General features: G+C 48.8%; 1 long non-coding RNA gene and 1 other non-coding gene across 2 annotated transcripts; one reads left to right on the forward strand and one right to left on the reverse strand.

The window, feature by feature from the left end:
* Positions 1-6,969: 6,969 nt before the first annotated feature.
* On the forward strand, positions 6,970-7,041 carry TRNAY-GUA. Its single transcript has one exon. It is a non-coding gene; the product is annotated as a tRNA-Tyr (tRNA).
* A 5,033-nt stretch (positions 7,042-12,074) lies between these two features.
* On the reverse strand, positions 12,075-13,877 carry LOC122697858. The gene is made up of 3 exons (XR_006342192.1): positions 13,837-13,877; positions 13,096-13,171; positions 12,075-12,509 (listed from the first exon to the last, which is right to left on the reverse strand). It is a non-coding gene; the product is annotated as an uncharacterized LOC122697858 (long non-coding RNA).
* Positions 13,878-21,710: the final 7,833 nt, after the last annotated feature.

Raw genomic sequence — 21,710 nt, forward strand, 5'->3', positions numbered from 1 at the left:
TGAATGAGAGCTCCCCACGCAAGGATCCTTCCACAGTGTGACAACACCTCGTAGATTGCAATACAGCCCTGCTTAATGGTGGGAGAGGGGAGAACCGAGAAGATGGTTCTCGTTGGGTTAAAAAGCAGAGAAAAAGAGCTTTAAAAAATTTTAAAGGTCTGCAAGAGGGTCAGGCATGTGTCAAAACCAGATTCCTGGCCTCTTTACAAGTTCGTGCCTGTAGCAAGCCTCGATCATGGCAGGAGCGGCCCGCACACTTCAGGGTGTCATCAATCGAGCGCTGCATCTCGACAGCCACTCATATGCTTTCCTTTGGGGCAGGCTGCGCTCCTATTTGAGGCTTATTGTGTAAAGCTTGATCCACGACAATATAATTGAAGTAGAAAAGCATCTCATCACAGAACCGCAAGCCCGTACGGAAGCGCATCCTCCTTTAGGCAGAGGGGTGAGAGAGCAAGGGTCCCATCAAAGCGCTCGCGGCCCCGGCTTCGTGTCCACACCCCCGGAGGCCCAGGCAGGCCTCTGGACAGGGTGGCCCCGCGCACGTGATCTGCGCACCGACAAGTGACTAAGGGCGCGGAGATGGGAGCAGGGAGCCTGCTCTGTTTGGGGCTCCTGCCTTCACTCATCTCCCGAGCCCCCCAGTTAGGCAACGCTCATGGGCGGGAAGTGCTTTGGCTTTAAGGAGTTGGTTAAAAGTCTAAAGGTTCATTTGAAACATGTGCCCTGCCCCTCTCCGACCCCAGCAATCTCATCCACCCCTCTGCCGGAGTCAGGAGGGGGATGCCAACTGGCAGGCCCGGGGCTGCGTGTTTAACTCACGGGGGAGCCAAGCAAGGAAAACATTTTTGTAAGGCTCTTTGAAAGTTATTTGCAAGGGAAACAATTAAAAAAATGTGTGGCCGCTTTCTTGCCATTGAAGAAATGCTACATGCAGTTTCCAGCTCCAGCCGGCCAGTTCTCTCCTGCAGGATTTATGGGGCCGGTGCTGCCAGGCAGGCAGAAATCCACCCAGGAACATGTTTCATGTAAGAGAACTTTCCTAAGAATGATGCCCGAAATACGCCGACAGTTGTACAGTGCGCTGGTCCTGGAGTCCCGCTTTCTCCTCGGAGCTTGGATGATAAATACGCCCGTGTGCATCCCACCAGGGGCCGCCTAGTGACTGCTGTCGGGCCAGCCCTGGCTGGGCCCTCAATCTTCCAGACTTAGCTGGGAATCCACGTCTCCACAAGCACACACGTGTCACACCTCTCAGCGGATCCTTAGGTTTCCAGGCCGAATTCCCCCCACCCCCAACTCCTCGCTTGGTGAATCTGAAGTTTACAAACAGTCCCGTCTCTACCTCCTGACAGGCCACAGCGCATGTTCAGTCTTAAAGCGCTGTGTGGGGGCTTCATTCTGCCTGTTCTTACAAACTCAGAGTGGGGGTCCGGGCAGACACCAGTGTTCCGACGCGTGGCTGTCTCTGCCTTTTCCTCTTGGCCTTCTTCTGTTTCAGGAGCCAGCCTGGGGCTCGCAGGGCACACAAATCGGGGTCACGGGCAGGCCCTCTGCGGCTCGTCGTGGGGGCCCAGGAGGCGTGCGCCAGGCTATATCTCTGCTCCGCGTGGGTTCATGCGGGGCCCGCGCTGGTTTTAGGACTGGCATTCCTGCACCACGAGTGCCCTCCTCCTCCACCCGCGGCATCCAGGACAACGAGCCCATCACAGTCTCGGAGCCCAGACACAGCCTCAGAGTCTTTCTCAACACAGACCCCCAGACAACAACCCCCAGCCCAGAAAATGAGCCCGGCATTGAAAACGACCCGCCACCCATGGTCTGTACATTTAGATTGTTTCCCTAAATTATTTTTGGTGGCATGAGGGGCACACAGACTCTTAGTTCCCCAGCCAGGGACTGACCACAGGCCCCCTGCATTGGGAGTGCAGAGTCTTAGCTGCTGGACCACCAGGCAAGTCCCTACATTTAGATTCAACAAGGCAAACTCCAACGGCACTTGAGGGGAAGAACTGTGTGTGAGCCGTTATTTTAAAAACACAGTAAGTGCGTCCCCCACGTGTCCGTGTGTTCCCACCATACTTCCTGGTGCCATTAGTGTCACTGAGACCATCTTGTGACAGAATCTGCCTTCTCTGCCAGGCAAGTACCTTGAATCCAGGGCACCAGGCTCCCTCGCTCACTCCTAGGGCAATGGAATATTATTGATCTGAATAGATGCTCCTTGACTTGAACTGAGAGCCTTTAGGTGGTCCGTTCAACCACAGCCTGGTGTTTTTGGATGGGAAGCGCATAAACGCCCCTGGGGAGCCGGGAAGCACTGTGTCAGGCTAGCTGCAGGGCGGGGGCAGGGCTTGCAAGCACTTCCACCGCAGTTACAACTGAGAGCCGGCGTCTCAAAGTGCAATTGCTAACTCAAGGTTTAGCCAAACCCGGGGAATGCTCTGGTCAGCAAAACTGGACCCAAAACCATCTCCTGAGAACAAGCCGTCTCACAAGATTTCCGTTACCTGCTGCTTTCCGTCGACTGAAAATACCCCGGGCCGCCTTTCCAGCGGTGGTTTTGGCACCTCTTCTCCCAGATGGAGCCACAAGGGCAGGAGTGCACGGAACTCAAATGTCCTGGGAGGAGAGTTGATTAAATGTTTTCAAACCTCAAAAAAGGGGGAAAAAATGAGAAAATCAGTTCAGGTAGAGTTCAAGTTTGTGGGTCAAGCTCCAGGGACCCCTGGGGCTCTTTTGTAGGGAGGCCATTAACTTACTCCTTGAAATCACACCCTGGAGAGCTCGGGGGCAGCGGTCAGCTCACAGCCCTGCCCTCCGTTGTTCTGTGTGGTCCGCGTGTCACAGCGTGACCCAGAATCACGCCGCGCTCCGTCGCCGGGGGAGAACGCGGGGCGAGGCGCAGAGCAGCCACCTCCACCCGGAGGCCTAGGCCGACCCTCTCCTCCGCTCCACTCTGCTTTTCCTCCTGAAATCAGAGCTTCAGATTGCTGACCCTGGCACGGATCTGCTTTTCCTGTGGAGATAGGATCATTTCAAGCTGCTTTCCCACATGAAAACCTTGAGAGGCCCTTGGTGACACTACCACCCGCCCAAGACGCTGATGGATGAAGCTGGAGAAGCAATCCGGCGTGTTTGAAAACCAAGACGTTCCAAGGCTTCTACCTCGTCTTGAGCCCTTTCCAGCTGTTGTCCAGTGTGGCTGGCTTCGGCGATGCATGTTGTTTTTATGAACAGGAAATCAGGCTTCATTTTCCCTTGAGTCCCAGAATAGCTCACGGAGCAGAGTCTGGGGACAAGTGAAGTTCCATCCCCTCCAGGGACTCCCCCCACCCCTCTGTGGTATGTCTGCTTTTTGCTCTCTGCAAAGGGACTATGGATTTTGATGACTTCTTACAAAAAGAAGGCTACCAATTTTACCACTGAAGATGATAACGTGATGACAACCAAAGAAGACCAGGGAGGACCCAGGAAGAAGCTGCCTGAGCCTCCAGAACAGGGCAGGCATGCTTTTTCTGTGAAGCATGAGATAGTAAATATTTTCAGCTTTGCAGTCCCTGTCACAGCTACTCTGCTCTTCAGAAAGCAGCCCTGGATAACACGTGACAAGCAATATGTCCCTGTGTGCACAGGGGTGTGTGTGTACCAATAAAACTTTATAGGTGAAAACAGGCTGCAGGCTGAATTCAGCGCACCAGCCAGTTTGTTGGTCCCTGTTTAGAGGATCCAACTTCTCTTTGTTCATCCTACTTGTGGTGTTTAATAAGAAGTCACCGTGATGACAGGCCACAGGTCCCAAGGATGCCCAGGCACCCCTGGGCAGAGGAACATCCCTCCTTCCAGGTGCATCCTCAGCAGGTGTGTCCACTGGACCGCGTATCCCACACCTGACCAGGGCCTCCTCACCCAGCTCGACGACACGAGGGCTGTTTGCGAGCTTTGACCTCCGAAACAAGGGGCCACGGCCTAAACATCTCCGCAGCCTCAGGGGGGCTTTTAATTCTAATGGCTCAGATAGGACCTGCACCCTCTGCAGACACAAAGGTGCCTTCCCCCAACATGGCTCAGTTGGCTAGAGAACCCCACTGATGTGTGTGCTCAGTCGTGTCCAATTCTTTGCAACCCCACAGACTGCAGCCCGCCAGGCTCATCTGTCCATGGGCTCTCCCAGACTAGATTACTGCAGTGGGTTTCCTACTGTAGGGGATCCTCCTCACCCAGGGATCAAACCCAAGAATCCCACATTGCAGGGGGATTCTTTACCACTGAGCCACCTGGGAAGCCCCGGAGAACCCCATTTCATGTCCAGGACTACCCAGTCCTGCCCCACCAGGACCCAGACCCACCGTCCCAACCAGGAGGTCAACAAGAGGTCACCTCCCTGTTCTCCCTGGTTCAGGCACGCACAGACGTCCTCTGGTTGTGTTGGTCCCTCTTGTTAGACTAACACTGGCTTCTTGGGCCAAACAGGTGAAACTGATTTATGCCAGGCTCCCAGGGCCGGGGGCTGCCCAGGCAGAACGGGCTTTGTGTGAGAAGGCGGGGATCCTTCTGGTTTGAGATTTGTGAGAAATTCAATTTGAGTGTGCACCCTTTTCACCTCTGAGGCGAGCCTGAGGCCACCTGAATCAAAACCAGATGGACTCTCAGGCCTAAAGACAACAAAGAGCGGAGGGAGAGCCCGTCAGCCGAGGACCACCAGAGTGCGGGCTGCGAGCACAGCCGGCTGGCTTCCAGCGCTCAGCGGAGACGCTCCCAGGGCTGAGCGGGGCCCTTTGTCCGCCTGCCACACCCAAGGCTTCGCGCTGTCCTGAGCGGGTTTCTGGAGCGGGCTGCAGGGAGCCCCGGAGCCCCCGCCCTCCGCCCCTCCTCCGCCCCGCGCCCCTCGCAGGGCTGGCTGGTTCCCGCTTGGCCGGCAGGTGCCCTCCGAGCGCTGCGATCCGAGCCCCGGCAGGGATGCCGGGGGTGACCCGAAGTCTTGGGTGGCCGCCTTCACGCTCTCGCTTTCCCGTCAGCTGATACATCTGCCACCCACGTGCTGGAAGGTTCCGGCAAGCTCCGAGATTCCTGCAGGAGGGAGGCTGACCTCCTGCGCCCCCGGCCCTCCGGAGGAGCCGGGGCACCCTGGAAACCTTGGGCTCTGCCTCTCCATAAACAGTGTGGGGAGGACCGGGCGTTTACACATGTGGCCTGTGAAACATGAGCCTCCAACTGATAACTGCAGTCGGCCGTAAACAAATGCTGGCTCACAGTCCCAGAGCTTCTTCTAAATCGCCTTTGGAGAAAGGAGAGGACTCAGCGGGTTATGATTCAGAGATCACACAGGCGTCGGCAGAGCGGCCCTCTTTCCCGTCCCCTCCTTCTGAGCTCCGGGGCGTTGTGCCAGGGCCCAGCGGACCCCTGACCCGCCCCGGCCGCTGTCGGGCAGGGTCTCCTCTGTCACCAGGGGCCCTGAGCGGGGCCGGGCTTGGTGTCCGGCTCCCTCCGTTCAGATTATGGAAGGGGGTCTCCCCTCCCCCCGCGCAGCGGACACGTCCATGCTCATCGCGCTGCCGGAAGCCGACCCCCACCCCAGCTCTGACGTCAGCACGAACCCCGCGGGCCTCGCGCGAGTCCAGGCCACGCTCTGCGGGTGCAGGTGCGGGCCCCTCCGCAGCCCCTTCCAAACACCCTGCACCTCCTCACGGTCTCCCCCTCCGTCCTCAGCGCACCTCCGGCCAGCGGTGGGCGGGGCCTGTGTGGGTGGTGTCGAGGGTGGAGCTAGCGCACTTCGAGGTCACTTTTGCCCAAGAGCAGCTGGATTTAGCCTGTGGCGTTGCTGGCAGGAAGGGATGGGCTGCTCGTGGAGGGAGCCTGCAGCGCTCTTCTCAGCACTCTGAAGAACACGGGCCCAGGAGCGGAGCACGCAGATCAGCAGGCCTCCCGGGCCTGGACTCACCCCACAGCGACCCCGCTGTGTCCACCTGGAGGTCCTCTGGGCGGATGTCCCAGCGCGGGTGGGTCTTCCTGGGCTGTTTGTGGCGGGAAGGGACCAGGTGAAGAGGAGGCTGGATTCCGTGAGTCTCAGAGCTAATTTAGACCATCTGACTGGGGAACAAGGGCAGTCCTACTGTGTGTGTAAATATCCTCCAAACCATATGTACACACATACATATTCATGCATACCCACATATGTGTGAATATATGTGGTTTGTGTGTATATACACAAAATGACCTTTTCCGATGCCTCAGCAGGTACAGAATCTGCCTGCAACGCAGGAGACACAGGAGATGGGGATTCGATCCCTGGGTCGGGAAGATCCCCAGGAGAAGGAAATGGCAACCCCCTCCAGTATTTTTGCCTGGGAAATCCCATGGACAGAGGAGCCTGGTGGGCTGTGGTCCAAAGGATTGCAAAGAGCTGGACATGACTGAGCAACTGAGTGCATATACATTATAGTGTACATGCATATTACAGTGTGTATATGTATGCATACACACGTTCTGTTTGAGGGACACGGCGCTCTCTTGATTGACTACAGTGCGCATGTTCCCCTGTCTGTAAGAAGGAGGCAGTAGCAGAACTGGGCAGCAGCCCGGCCTGAGCCACAGAGGGCACCAGCGATCCTACAGCAGACAACAAGGACAAAGTGATCATTCGGAGCGGCTGTATTTTACTTTTGAAGGAAAGAAAAGCCAGGGATGGAAGGAGAGAGACAAAGCCCCCTTCTGAAAATTTACACCAAGACGTACCTGGGAAGTGCCGAGCTTAGTGAAAACGCAGCTGCAGCGCTGGGGGCGAGTTGCCACACAGAAAGCCTCTTCGAGTCCTCCTCTCAGCCCACAGGCTACGGGGGAGTCAGACTCTCCAGGACCAAGCAGGGAAGCGGTCTGTCCCTCGAGGCTGAAGTGATGGGGGCAGGGGAGGTGGGCCTGCCCCGGCTCGAAGGCCAAGGAGCCAAGTTTGTCCTGGTGTTATTCAGGGCTTCCCTGATGGCTCAGCTGGTAAAGAATCTGCCTGTAATGCAGGAGACCCAGGTTCGATCCCTGGGTTGGGAAGATCCCTTGGAGAAGGGAGCGGCTACCCACTCCATTATTCTTGCCTGGAGAATTTCATGGACAAAGGAGCTTGATGGCTTACAGTACATGGGGTGGCAAAGAGTTGGACACGACTGAGCAATTAACACTATATAGGACTTGCACATCAGGTGGTGCTGGGAGAGGTGACATCTGTCAGAAAGGTTCCGTGTTCATTTGTTGAAATCTGCACTTGCTGAGATTGCAGCGGCCAGACTTGTGTGGTGGTGGAGTCAGGTAGACCCGGCTGTCTGCAGACCTCAGTTGGGTTTTCATCACCTCATCACGAAGCATTTACATCGCATTTTATTTTCTCAGTGTATTTCACATTGTATTAGTTTTCTCCGGGGTTTACTATTTTAAAAGATTTCGCTGGGGAAAATTGCAGAGGTGGTCTAGCACACTGTCCACATTCTGAATAACAACCCATAAAATACGTTTGCTTCTTTGTTGCGGATGATGAAACTGGGGTCCAGGAGAGTAAAGCTTTCAGGCGCGTCCCATAGGTTGTTTTCTGAGGTGGACTTTGGAAACTCTGGTCTGTGGTTGCACTCTACGGCTTTGTTTTCACCCACATGACCTCCCCTCCTAGACTTCCCAGGCCCGGCAGCCCGAGATCTTTTTTCTTTTGTGGCCGGCTTATTTCACGCTGTTACCAACTCAGAGCACGCTGCACTTTCTGAACTGCTTTGGCCTTTGAAACGTCACTGAGAAGAAGGGAAACTCTCATTTTGCTATCATCCCAGAGTCTGAACAATCAGCATGTAATAAATAGTAGAGATTCTGTCATTGTTAGTTTTTAAAACTTTTTTGCTGTTGTCTCTTTCCGTGACATTATTATTGTCCCTAATGTGGATATCAAGCACCACAAATCCTTTCTGAAAGTAGGAGGTGGGCATGTGTGTGTGTGTGTGTGTTCGGTGCTCAGACTAAAACACACTTTTCTTCCTAATTTCTCTGTGAGCCATGGGGAGCCAGTCACCTTTGAGTTCTGCAACATGAAATGGAAACCAAGATTGATTAATCAGTTAACACGTCCACGAAGGGTCTTAGGGAATCTGAGTAGCTGTGGGGGGCAGGAGAAGTGGGGGAGGATGGCATCTAGTTACCACGGAACCAGGCAGGTGACTCTGGTCAACTCGGTGAACCTAAAGCTTCAATACTGTCACCAGCAAAACTGAAGTAACATCCAGTGTGCCCAAGGTTCTGTATTCAGGCCCTGGAAAGGGATCATGGATGGAAAATATTTTGTAAATGGCAAATAAGTACATAGTTGTGTATATGATTATACTTTATTATATATGAACACTTGTTTGTGTTTTATATCATATACACACATCCACACATACGTAATGCGTTATTACTAAAATCTATTGAAGTAATTTTATTTCAAAAGGGTGATACATTTTCTAGACTGGGCAAAAGCAAGCTTCTGCTCTGTATCGCTTGACACAGGATAACTGACTTTTACAATAAACTGATAACAAGATTCCCATTTAAGTAAGAACTGTTTACAAAAGCAAACCTCAAATACCTCCAACAAAATGTCGTTGTAAGGAAGACGTGTGCTTTACTAACTCGAATTGACTTCGGATTAACACTAGTCCTTCACAGATGTGGGATGAGATCACACTGCTGGAAAATATATCAGTTTCCCTTTCAAGGAATAATATATGTTCCCCTTCCTCCCACCCCCCAGGCCAGCCTTTTCCCTTAGCTAATGGAGTAAATATTGGAGAACTTCTCTTTTAAGACACTCTTCAAGAGAAACTCAGCAACCTGGTGGCCATGAGTGGCGGTTCCCACGTCCCCTGAGGCCTGGCCTGGTGGGCACATTCCCTCAAAGTGGGCTCCGGGCTGGGGTCTGGGAGCCTGTGTTTTAACAAGACCGCAGGAGATGGTGATGCCCACACTCTGAGTAGCTGGGGTCTCCACATTTATCTCGGAGGAATGTGAGCACTGGAGGAAAAGTCTGAGCTATCCAAAATAAGGAAACCTTTTACTGCAAGATAATAGGCTTCAGGAAGTGCCCTGAGGATGGGGGCCTTGGGACATTGTCCCTGGAGGCAGTGTGTGCAGACTCTCTGTACACCCAGGGCCTGGGGTGGAGCCGCGGGGGAGGACGGGCTCGGCTGTCCAGCCCCTCCCCCCACCCCGCCCCTGACCCCTGCTTGCAAGTGGCTGTGGAAGTGAAGTGAAGAAGTGAAGTGAAGTCGCTCAGTCGTGCCCGACTCTTTGCGACCCCATGGACTGTAGCCCACCAGGCTCCTCCGTCCATGGGATTCTCCAGGCAAGAATACTGGAGTGGGTTGCCATTTCCTTCTCCAGGGAATCTTCCCGACCCAGGGATCGAACCCAGGTCTCCTGTATTGCAGGCAGGCGCTTTAACCTCTGAGCCACCAGGGAAGCAGCAGCCTGTTTTTAGACACAGGCCAAGGAAGACACAAGTGTGGAAGTGCTTTGCAGGGTAGGTATAAACATCAGGAGGTATTTTCACTATCAAAATTTTGCAGTGTGCTGGGTACCATAAAAGGAGAAGAGGGCCGTGGAGGATGAGACGGTTGGATGGCGTCTCTGACTCTCCGGACGTGAGTTTGAGCAAACTGTGAGAGACACAGAGGAGCCTGGAGTGCTGCAGTCCGTGAGGTCTCAAACAGTTGGGCACGACTTGGCGACTGAAAAAACAACTGGGTACCTAGGCACAGTCTTGGTGGGTGTGGGAAATGGAAGAAACTCAGTTCCTGTTCCAGAAAGCCCTGGAGGGCGCTGGAGAGCTTTCCCAAACGTTTCTAGAGTGGAAGTCTTGGACCTGGGTGGGGACAGAGGTTCTGCTGACACTCCCTCTTTGCATCGCCTCATTTTTCCCTGCACTTGGCCTCCGCCTATAGCGTCCCCCAGCCCACGCCCCCACCTCGTCCCTTCAAGAGGGGGTTTGCCAAAGGGGCCGGAGTGGGCTGTTTGACTCCCGCACGCTCATGATCTCTGCCGACCTCCAGCCAACCTCACCCGGAGGCTCTCATTGGCTACCGTCTTGAAGCACATGTATTGCAAATTGGTGCTTCTCAACCTTCAGCCTCAAAAAGATAAAACAGGCTGCCTCCCCCCAACGTTGCATTTTCCATCTGCCTATCTCTCTATCCCACTCTCCTTCCATCCATCATCCGTCTATGCATCTATGTACACATGTACGTGTGTATCTCCATCTCTGCATCTTTCATGAAGCTGCACTTTCTCAGTCTCTGTTGCTGTATTTGATTCATGATGTTATTATATTTTCTGTGTACATTTGCGTATATTTGTACTGTGAGCTGACCTTGGACTACTTGCAGTAATGTGCCTCTTCACTTACTGGTGTATGCTGACCCGTCCAGGCTCTTGTTGACCTACTATCAGTTCAAGCAATGTTTGCTCAGGAGTGGGGACTGCTTGGTTTGTATTTGTTTGTTTGAGTCTCTGATGGGAACTAATCAGAGGACAGAATGACTTTGCCCTTGAGGGCTCCTGAGTCACGTGCATTCCAGCTTGATCTGACGGTGTATCTGGGGAACCGGTGAGACGTAACTGGCTTTCCAAGTGCAGGCTGTGATCAGCAGACTTTCAACTAGAATCAAAGCAGATGGGAAATTCCAGATCCAATATCTGATGGCAGTTAACCCTGAGAGGTGCACACTTCTGGGACCCTGCTTCTCGTTTAACATTCATTCAACAGCCGTTACTGACACCTGCTCTGGGCAAGGACTTTGGTGATGGGGAGACCTAGACACAGAATTGCCTCTGAGGTGCTCACAACTGTGTGTGTGTGCATCTAAATGGACAATCTGTCCCAGCATATGCATGCGCCTGGGTGCAATCGTCCCTGTGTGTGTATGTGTGTGTGAACAAGGAGAGTAGCCAGGGGAGGACAGATAAACAGCTTTCTTCAAGGTCAGTATGTCAGAGAGCAGCGGAGGTGAGCGCAGGGCTGGGGGCTGAGACTGTAGCCTGGGGTGCAGGCAGGGGCCGGGGACTCCAGGTGGAGGATGCCAGCAGAGACCAGGTCCCATCCCCCAGGTCCCAGCGTGAGACAGAAGCAACACACCGCTTCCGCCCCCAGCCACACTCACCTTCTGCTTGAATCCGAGCCCCTGGAATATCCCTCTGGGTTTGTCCCCTGGGAAGCCCTTCCACTTGGTCTCCACCCTCTCTCGTCCTGCTCCACGGTCATCGTGCAGGACGCACACAGAGCCGACTGCAGTCACGCAGGAGAGGAGGAGGAAGGTGGCGTCTCTCTACCCTGGAGCCACAGCTCTCTGTGAGCGAGGACGGTCCCTGCCTCCCACGTGGAAAGCAACGGCGTGCAGGGAGGCGCAGTGACAAGTGTCTTGGTAAACACCCCGCTCCTCGCACGCTAGTGCAGAGGCACAAAGGCCTGCTTTCTGCGCCAGAGGCTTCAATTCCAGACTCAGGAGAGCTGATGCGAAAGGTCTGATGGGCCTGCCTGGATGGATATCCAAATAAGCAATCTCTTAGAAACGTGGAACCCGGTGATGGAGGGGACCCACAAGGTGATGAAGGGAGCCTGAGAGAGCATCAGAGGTGACTTAATACAGGGGGGGCCGGGCAGAGGCGATCAGCACCCCAGCTTTTGCTAAATTTAACATGACTAGCCAAGTAAGAGAAGTCATTATTGAGAAGACGTGGAAGTCCAGCCAAGAGGTTGGGTGATGGAAAATTAACTGTAGTTGAGACATAAAATTTTACAATGTAGGGATTGTAGAATGATTGGACAGCTTTCATATTTTAAGAATGCAGTTCAATGGACCATCTCTTAGCATTATCCTGAAAGCTTACACTTTTGATTAAAACCATAAAATCCACCTCAGAGATCCAGGAAAGAGTGTGCACACATTAAACCCAAACATTCTTCCACCTGAACAACCGGTAGTCTCAGTTTTCCTTCTCTTTAATTTCATTAAAAGGGTCGTGGCCAAGATACAAGTCTTGTATGTGAACTCTCTGTAGAAAAGAAGTCAGAGATTTTAAAAGATTATTTAAGAGTTTACACATAAGACCATTTTCAGAGGATACAAGGTCAGATCCACGCTTAGGCACGGAGCTCGGGAAAATGACCGAGGTGACATCCCGGGTGTCGCCTGCCTGGAGGGGCTGGAGGCTGACTGAGGACAGAGCCCTGGGCAGTCCAGGGAGATGGTCCTGTGACATCGTGAGCTGATGGGGGACCGCAGGGACAGAGGAAGGGGAGGCGCTGGAGGCAGGCGACCCGGGGCCTGGCCGAGCTCCTCTCCAGATGTCACCGTCTGTTTCCTCCTTGTCTGCTTCACTCACATCCACACTCCTAACTCCGCCAGGATTGCAAGTGCTTGTGTAATTGCTTGGGGCTGGATGATGAGAGAGCTCTGAGGTTTGGAATTACTCGTGCCAAGATCTGTCACACCAGAGAGCGTTGTGTACTGAGAACAAGAAACCCAGAGGAATAAAAAAAGTAATAAAATAATAGATGTGGTTATGAGGTGTGTAGCAAATCCAAATTTCCATGATATGCTAAATAATAAAAATGTTTCTCAAGAAACATCTCTCCTAACAGAAAGGAATCACATAGTCTTCAATCAGCTAAGCTCAATTCTTGAGCATTTACTGAGATCCACTTATACTTGAGGTACCGTAAGAATGGATGAGAATGAAGAGTGAACCACGTATGGTCACACTGGGGACAATCACATCTCCAGTAAATCTAAGAAGAGAGCAAACATCAGTTGAGTACCTGCTCTGAGCCCGCTGTACTAGACTCTGAGGCTATTAAGTTGGTTAAACGCAGAATTCTTATCCTTACTAACTCATAGGCTGTTTGGTCTATTTTTATTTGCTGCTTTTATTAAAAAAAACAAATTCTTATAGTCCAAAGTCTTCATTCAGTAGGGGGATAAAACTGGAAGATGCTTAAACTCGATCCCAATCTCTTGGTTCCTCTATCTGGGTCTCAAAGAGTCAGACACGACTTAACGACTAAACAACTACAACAGATTAGAATACACTAACTCGAAGTGTTTTCCTACATTTCAGAAGAGCCTGGCACGTTTGACATCTGCCCACAGATCTTGTGCTGTAGCTGAACCTGAGGGAGAGACAGGAAAAAGTCACGGAGAATCTCAACTCATGCCAAGTATTGTGGTAATCACTATCTTTTCTTTTGAAAACCCTATACTGGAAAAAAAATTAATAATTTTTCAGTAAGGCCAGAATATAAGATATTTATTGTTGTTTATCTCCATGAGTATTTCTATACCAAATGGAATAATCAATAATAGCTTAAATGAATGATCTTGCAATCCCGCTCCTTTACATATATCCAGAGAAAACCATAATTCAAAAACATGCTTGTATCCTGATGTTCATTGCAGCACTATTCACAATAGCCAAGACATGAAAGCAGTCTAAATGTCCATCGATAGATGAATGAAACAGATATACCATGGAATACTACTTGGCCATAAAAAAGGAAATACTGCCATTTATATCAACAGGGATGGACCTGGAGATAATCATACTGAGCGAAGTGAGTCACACAAGAGAGAGACAAGCATCATATGATATCACTTTTATGTGGAGTCTAAAAGATTGAAACAAATGAACTTATTTGCGAAACAGCAGTAGACCCACAGGCATAGGAAAAACACAGTCACCAAAGAGGAAAGTTGGGTGGGGAGGGATAAATTAAGAGATTGGGATGAGCAGATACACACTACTATATGTTAAATAGATTACATAGCAAGGACCTACCATATGGCACAGGGAATTCTACTCAACATTTTGTAATAACCTATTAGGGGAAAAAAAATCTGAAAAAGAATAGACATATATGTAATGTATAACTGAATCAGTTTGTTGTAAATCTGAAACATAACATTGTAAATCAACTATACTTCAATAAGACAGTAGCATATATATATATGCATATGTATTTATAGTAAGTTGTATATATATGTATACCTTACATATATTCCAAAATATTAGCAGAGATGGGAATTATGGTGTTGATATTGGTTATGAATGACCTTGGATGTCATCTATGTGCTATTATTGCTACAGTTAGAAAAAACACAATTTTAAAATGAGTTCTCTTTATAAAGACAAAAAATAATTTATTAAGCACTAACTCTGTCAGACATTATCCTAAGAACTTTACATGTATTAACTCATTTGCTCCCCATAACCACTCTATAAACATTCCTGTTGTACACTGTGTCTGTCATTAAGCTGTAACAAACATCAACTATGGAAAAACTGGGCTTCTCCGGTGGTGCAGTGGTCAAGAACCTGCCTGCCAATGCGGGAGACAGAGGAGACCATGGTTCAATCGATGGGTTGGGATGGTTCTCTGGAGAAGAAAATGGCAACCCACTCCAATATCCTTACCTGGAAAATTCCATGAGCAGAGGAGCCTGGTGGGCTACAGACCATGGGCTTGCAGAGTCGGACACAACTGGACACACACACACACACATGACTACATCAGGAATCTTGAAAACATTATGCTGAGTGAAAGAAGTTCATTATCAAAGACCACATGTTGTGTGATTTCACTTATACGAAATATAAAATTTTAGAATAGGCAAATCTTTAAAGACAGGAAGTAGATTAGTGGTTTCCAGGGACTAGGGGGTGGGCAAGTGGAATGGGGAGTGATGGAACAGGGTTTGCTTTGGAGGGTGATTAAAATGTTTGTGGTGAGAGTTGCACAACTCTGCAAACATACCAAAAACCATTGAACTGGGCACTTTAAATAGATGGATTTTATGACATGTAAATTATATGTCAACAAATATACTTAAAAATATATCAACTGAATATATCAGTTACACAGACAGGACCAGTAGCAGTTACACATATTTCTCACACATTGATTTGATATGTGTATCTGTTCTATATGTTATATACTTATATGCTTTGTATATATGTGTTCTATACATTATATAAAGTTACATATTTATAAATTAATTTGTATGTATAAATTATATACAGCTTTTTCTTCTTCTTGCAATATAGTTGCATAAAATGTGCTTTGTTTAAAACTGTGTTTTTAACACTTAGAACAACATCTATTCCTAAAGCTCACCCTCCACACGGGCCACTGGATCCAACCGCCATTCTCTGTGATAGCGCTAAGTCAACAAAGTCACGGTGCTGGGCTGTCGTTTGATATCTGCCACAGCTTCCAAAGGAGAAAGGGGACACAGAGCAGGTGACTCGTGGGGACCCTGAAGCGGTTTGGAGTCAGGGGCCTCGGCATTTGCGGAAAACGCCTGCAGCCTCCGTCTCCCCGCGGCCTTGATTAAGCAGACGCCACGAGAGATGCTAGCCCCACCTTATCTTCTCATCCTCCTTCTTCGATCACGTTTCACAGACGACTTCCTGTCACCCAAACACCTCTTTCTCTCCTTCTGCCAAGTGGAAAATTATTATGTGCAGGCATATTCAATAGACGGTTGTTCGGTTGCACTTGAAAATGTTCATTTACTGTAATAGGCTCATTATTCTAGGAATGTAATTGGAACCCAGACTGTTATGACCTCAGGAAATAGAATGTAACAAACCTATGCAGAAATATTAACTTTGCCCCAAACAGGGCAGTGCTCTCCCTGGAGAAAGTGGAGAATCCATCACCCACCCTCCTCTCCCCTCCCAAACTCAGCGATGGTTGGCTCTTCCGGGAACTTAGAAGGCTTCTAGTCAAAAATCCTTAAGGGACCCATGGAGAAACTGAAGCCTACTAACTGGAAAAAATAGAACTTTTACTGTCCCAGAGGATTTTCTCTAGTGACCCCTAAGATTTGGAATAGCCAAGAACTAAACAAGGAAGAGCCCGTGTGCACCGAGGTGTGAGGGGCATCGGGCAGGACATTGTGTGAACTCACCTGTAACCAGGCGTTACGGTCGGTACTGAGTGCATTTTAAATGGCAAAGAAAAAGTAAGAGGGAGGGTGAGAATCAAAGTCCCTATTAAAGGCCTACATAAAATGGGGGATTAGACAAGATGACAAGCTCTGACACTTTATTTCATGATGTCTATTACGCTTTTAAAAATTATTAATAAAATGGAGTTCAATATAAATGTAATACACATTCAAGCAGCCACTGCAGGAATCTGGTTTGATATTAATGATTTAGACTGGAATCTGTTCAACAAACGGGCTTAAAATAATTAGAAATGTAATTAGAAATGTTATCCCCTTAGTGGGAGAAATGCTTGGACTAATCTGAGACCTTATTTCTAAGCTTCAGCATAGCTCTATTCCAGAGACCTCATTTGAGGTTGGTTCCCTTTTTGGAGTAAAGTTTTATGGCCTCACATGACTTTATAAGAAGGCCATCATTATATGCACACACACATACATATGAGCCATGTTTGAAATTTCTAATTTCAGACTCTGAACAAAGAAACTATTTTGTAGTATAATAACACATATTTACTCTTATTAAAATGGAAGGGTTATTGTAAGTTTTACAACATTAAAAATGCTATGGGATTTTTAGATCCAAAATAATGTACAGCGTTTGACATTTTTCGGTTGGCTTAAAAACACAGAGTGCAGACCATCAATCCAAGAGAAAAACGGGCAAAGGAAAAGACGATAATTACATCTTAAAATTATGAAATACGAAAGACAATAAGAGATGCTCACTGTATTTAGAGCAAGAAAAATGCAAATTAAAACTATACTGAGATGTCATTTTTCACCCATCACGTTGACAAAAAAACTCGGACAGTTGTTGGCACCTTCCGCTGGGAGGCTGCAGGAAAACAAGACCCTCTTGCCTTGCGGGTGGGAGTGAGTGTTCCTCCCGGCCCTGCGATGGTCTGTCTGTCAATGATTGTCAGACTTCTCGTGTGTGGTGCCCTTTAACCCATTACTCCCCTTCTCTAACTTTATCCTATAGACTTGCACACCTGCAAAACGGCACATAAACAAGGCTTTCCACTGCAGCATTGTTTGCAATAGCGAAACCCTGGGCACACTCCGAATTTCTATTAGTAGAAGCTATTGACAGTATGGATACGCAGTTATTTGAAAACAGTGAGGAGTCTTTCTATTTATTGGTGTGCAAAAATCTCCAGACCTATAATTTTGTGTAAAAAGCAAGGTGAAAAAGCTGAGGGTATTGTATAATCATTTTGTGTGACAATGAAAGGAGAGATTAAACGTGTATAGTTGCCTTCGTTAGTATTTATATTTAAAAACTCTGGAAAAATGCAAAGAAACGAGCAGAAGTGTAATGGGAGTGGGTTGACGGCTGCACCGACTTCTGTCCCACGAGCCGTGCGTGGGGCTCCCCGTGCTCCACACCCTCACCGACACGTCTTGTTTCTTCTTTTCTCAGCCGTCACTGTGACAGGTGTGAGGTGTGATACCTCTTCATGGTTTTGATTTGCTTCTCCCTGACCATGAGTGATGGTGGGCATCTTTTCACGTATCTTTTGACCATCTGTATGTCTTATTTGAAAAAAAAAATGTCTATTCAAGTCCTTTGTCCATTTTTAAACTGGGTTACTTGGTTTTTCACTATTGAGTTGCATGAGTTCCTTATATATATTGGATATTATCTCCTTATCAAATGTGTGGTTTGCAAATGTTTTCTCCCGTTTTCTGATGCTATAAAAAGCCGTGTTCCTCATAACTATCCTCTTTCCCAGCTTAATTTTTGGTCTAGTGCCAATTACTGTCTGACAGTCATATATTTTATGTATTTTTAATTGCCTGTGATATAAGCTTCATGATATAAGTTTTAAGACGACATTCATTCACTCATTCATAGAACCACCTGGCTCTCCCTGGCCGCCGTGCAGGTAAGATTCTGAGGTCTCGTGTTGATACACACCCACTGTATAAGAAAGTTCAGCCGATGGGTCCCAGGCCAGAGACGTGCTGGTCTCAGTCATGCCGACTGTTATGACACATCCCTCTTTCCTTCCAAATTCCCCCGCTGGGCTTTCAAAGCCTGGCCTGCTCCTCTGCAGAACATGTCAGGGCCAAGACGCTGCTCTGAGCTCATCTGATCTGCAGAGATAGGAGACCTGTCAGATGTGGATTTTGTTGCCTTTGCAAAATGCGAGATGGGAAAGAGTGGCACAGAGTGAAGGTAAAAACAAAACAGTAAATGAGCGGAAAACTCTGAAGGGTGAGAACTGGGGTATGTACACACACACTAAAGGGAAAAACCTAAACAACACATAATCACATAATGAGGTAAGCACTGTGTATCACACTCTATATCCTAAAGTCAAAGAACAACTGTTTTAAATGATTTATTACCAGTCACAAAAATGGACTCTAGTCAACCAGAAAGAAGACCTTCATTCATATCTTTAAAAAAGCCAAAATAACCTTTTCTGATCATAAAGCAATAATATGAAAAATTAATAATAAAAGTAGAAACCAGGAAACAAACCTACCATCTAGAAATATTTTTAAACCTTTAAATTCTTCTGTCACTGAAAAATCAAAATCAAGATAGCAGAATATCAGCTAAAAACAAATGAAAAAAAAATTTAAGTGGGAAAACAGTAATAGTAATAAGTAAATAAAAGCGTTGGTTTTAGTAAAACTCACATCAAAATCCGTTGGAATGTCCTCCTGTATAGCCCAAGGAACTATATTCAGAGTCCAGTAATAAATCAAAATGGAAAAGAATATAAAAGGAAGGTATATATTTGTATAACTGAGCCACTTTGATGTACAGCAGAAATCAACACAACATTGTAAATCAACTCTACTTCAATTTTAAAAAAGAAATTGAAATGAGGGGAGAAATGCAAATATGAAAAACACCAACGGGCTCATATGTGGTGTTGAGAATATGAGCAAATAGACAAAGGCTATGATCAGTAATTCCGGTTCTGAGCTCCCGGAGGGGGCAGCCCCTTCCTTCGCTGACTGCCCCCTGCCTCACCCTGGTCCTTGAAGGCTCCGTCCAGGAAGTGGTGGTGGCTTAGTCACCAAGTCGTGGCTGACTCTGCGACCCCATGGACTGTAGCCCGCCAGGCTCCTCTGTCCCTGGGATTCTCCAGGCCGGAATACTGGAGTGGGTGGCCATTCCCTCCTCCAGGGGATCTTCCCCACCCAGGAATCGACCCCGGGTCTCCTGCACCGCAGGCGGATTCTTTACCAACTGCGCCGCCAGGGAAGCCCCGTCCAGGAGGTAGGGCCCAGCTCTCCTCCCTGCCCCGCTGCTCCCCTGGCTCCGGGAGCCGACCTCAGCGCCGACGGCAAGCGAGTCTCAGGAAGGCGGGTGCAGCAGGCCTGCTCCTCACGCCCGCCCTACGGAGAGCGGGCTCATGGTCCTTCCTGCGTGACGCGGGCCAGGGTGTTCCCAGAGTCAAAGAAAGTACCCAGAGTTGTGACCCCAAGCGGGGGGTCAGCAGGAAACGTTTCTGAGGTGACGGCTCTGAGTCGGGGTGTCCCCCAGGCAGACCTCATAGATGGCTCACAGAGTCTTTACCGTCTGAGCCACCAGGACGGTCCAGGCTAGGGGTAGGCAGGTGCCCAGTCGCCGCACGGAAAACCCTCACCACTCCCAACAGAAGGGGGAGAGCAGTGCTCCCCTGGGCCCGGGACTGCAGACCCAGAGCGGTGCATGAGCTGCCACCCTCTCTCTGCCCCACCCTCTGGTCCCACGGGTGTTGGCCAGTGATCACACCCACTGCATGCCAACCCGCCTGGCACAGAGTGGGCTGAGAAGGACGGAGAAGAGATCCGGGCTCGGGGGCCAATCCTGCACAGCCGGCTCAGCCGCCATCTGCCCCTCAGGCTCGCCTGCCGCGGGGCAGCCTCCTCTTCCTTCAGAGAGGACCCCCTGCCGGAGCCCGTCCAGCGTCCACACCGACCTGTTTGTGAACACTGATGGAGTCTGCTCTCTTCCCACGTGTGAACCAAAGTCCCCGAGAAGCTGAAATGTGATAGTGTGTCAAAAAGTCACCTAAAACTTCTCAGACAGTAATGAAAGTTAAAAAACGAAAGGCAGGAAGGCATTTCCTATAGGGCAATTATTTGGAAAAAAATCAGAGTTTTCATGATGTGCTCACAAAAGCAAAAATGCACTTGGTGATAAATTCCATCATCTGTCACACAGCCTTGTGTTCCCTGCAGACATCACAGGCACACAGGCTAAACAAATGGGGTTTGTGAAAGTATTTGTCCAGCTGTAAAGAACCAGGCAAACATAAGTTTATAGTATTATATTTAAACAATACAATCTATTATTATTATCATGTTATAATACATGTGAGTAAGCATGCATTAAATTTATATTACAGATTCAGAAGAAATGATTTACTTTACTTTTTTATTAAACAATTACTTATTAAGTACCTGTCATGGTACTTAAGTCTCCAGAATTACAAACCTGAAAAGCCCAGTCCTTAGAATTTATACTCTTGAAAGTACAGGGTTCAGTAAGCTGTTGGCAGTGGGTCTGGTCTAGCCCACTGTCTGTTTATTTATAGCCTGTGAGCCAAGAGTCACTTTTACAGTTGTAAATGGTTCTGAAAAATGAGAGGAATAATATTTCATGTCAAAATTAGATGAAATGCAAATTTTAATGTCTTCAAATAAAGTTTTATTGGAACACAGCCATACCACTTGTTTGCCTGTGGATGTGGCCTCTTTGCAGTTGAACAGTTGAGGCAAACAGCGTGTAGCCCACAAGGTCTAAAGTATTACTATTCTAAAACTCATTCTCTGGCCTTTACAGAACCATGCTGCTGAGCCCTGGTCCAGCGGAAGTTACCTGGAGATACAGGATGTTTACATCGCTGATGGACCCGCCTTCCAGAAGAGGCAGGCTTAGTGCTTGCCTTTGCCCAGCCCAAGAGAGCAAGACTCTCTTCAAGGAGTAAGGACCAGAGGGAATGTAAATAAATTAAAGCTGTTCATTCTGCCTGTAGAAGCTGGGTGTACATGGGGCTTGTATGTTTGCCTCAGGTGTTGTGTGTGTACCTGTATGTGTGCGTGTGTAACACACAAGTGCAGAAAGCATCTTGCCAGGAAAAGGAGGAGGTGGGAAGGAAACAGGGTCCGCCAGCCGCAGGACTGAGCACCGCTGCCCCGGGGCCTCAGGGCAGGTGGGTCGGGGGAGTTTTCCGGAGAAGGAGAATCTTGAGTCTTAAGGGTGGGGACCTTCAGAGGGGTGCCCTCTCCATCTTTCCATCCACGGCAGGAAGGCCAACCCCTCACCACATGCCAGTTTTCCACGTGTGTTCACTTTGACCATGAGTGCTTTTTAAGGAGAAGCTGAAGAATGGTTTATAAGTGCAGACCTCAGATGCGGGCGCTGTAGACTCTGGCAGGCGTGTTATTTACAGTTTCCCTGTGACAGTCTTAATCTTATTGGCTTCCTAACATTACTCTTTAGAGAATTTTTATTCTTGAAAAACAGCAAATTGTTCATCTCTGAAACACTAGATAGGTCTGTGACTCTGAGAGCATTTTGAAAATTATAAATGATAAGGAAACTCTGGGCCAAATTTTTTATATGACTCTCCAAGAATTATGCAGGATGGGAATCTGACCCTTTGAGAGTTAAAAATGTTTCTGGAGACGGAGAAGACTTCGCTCACTAGAGCGAAAGTGCCTTAAATCATATCGATGGTGCAATTA

Source organism: Cervus elaphus, chromosome 7 (assembly GCF_910594005.1).
Source record: "Cervus elaphus chromosome 7, mCerEla1.1, whole genome shotgun sequence".
NCBI classification, from domain to species: Eukaryota; Metazoa; Chordata; class Mammalia; order Artiodactyla; family Cervidae; genus Cervus; species Cervus elaphus.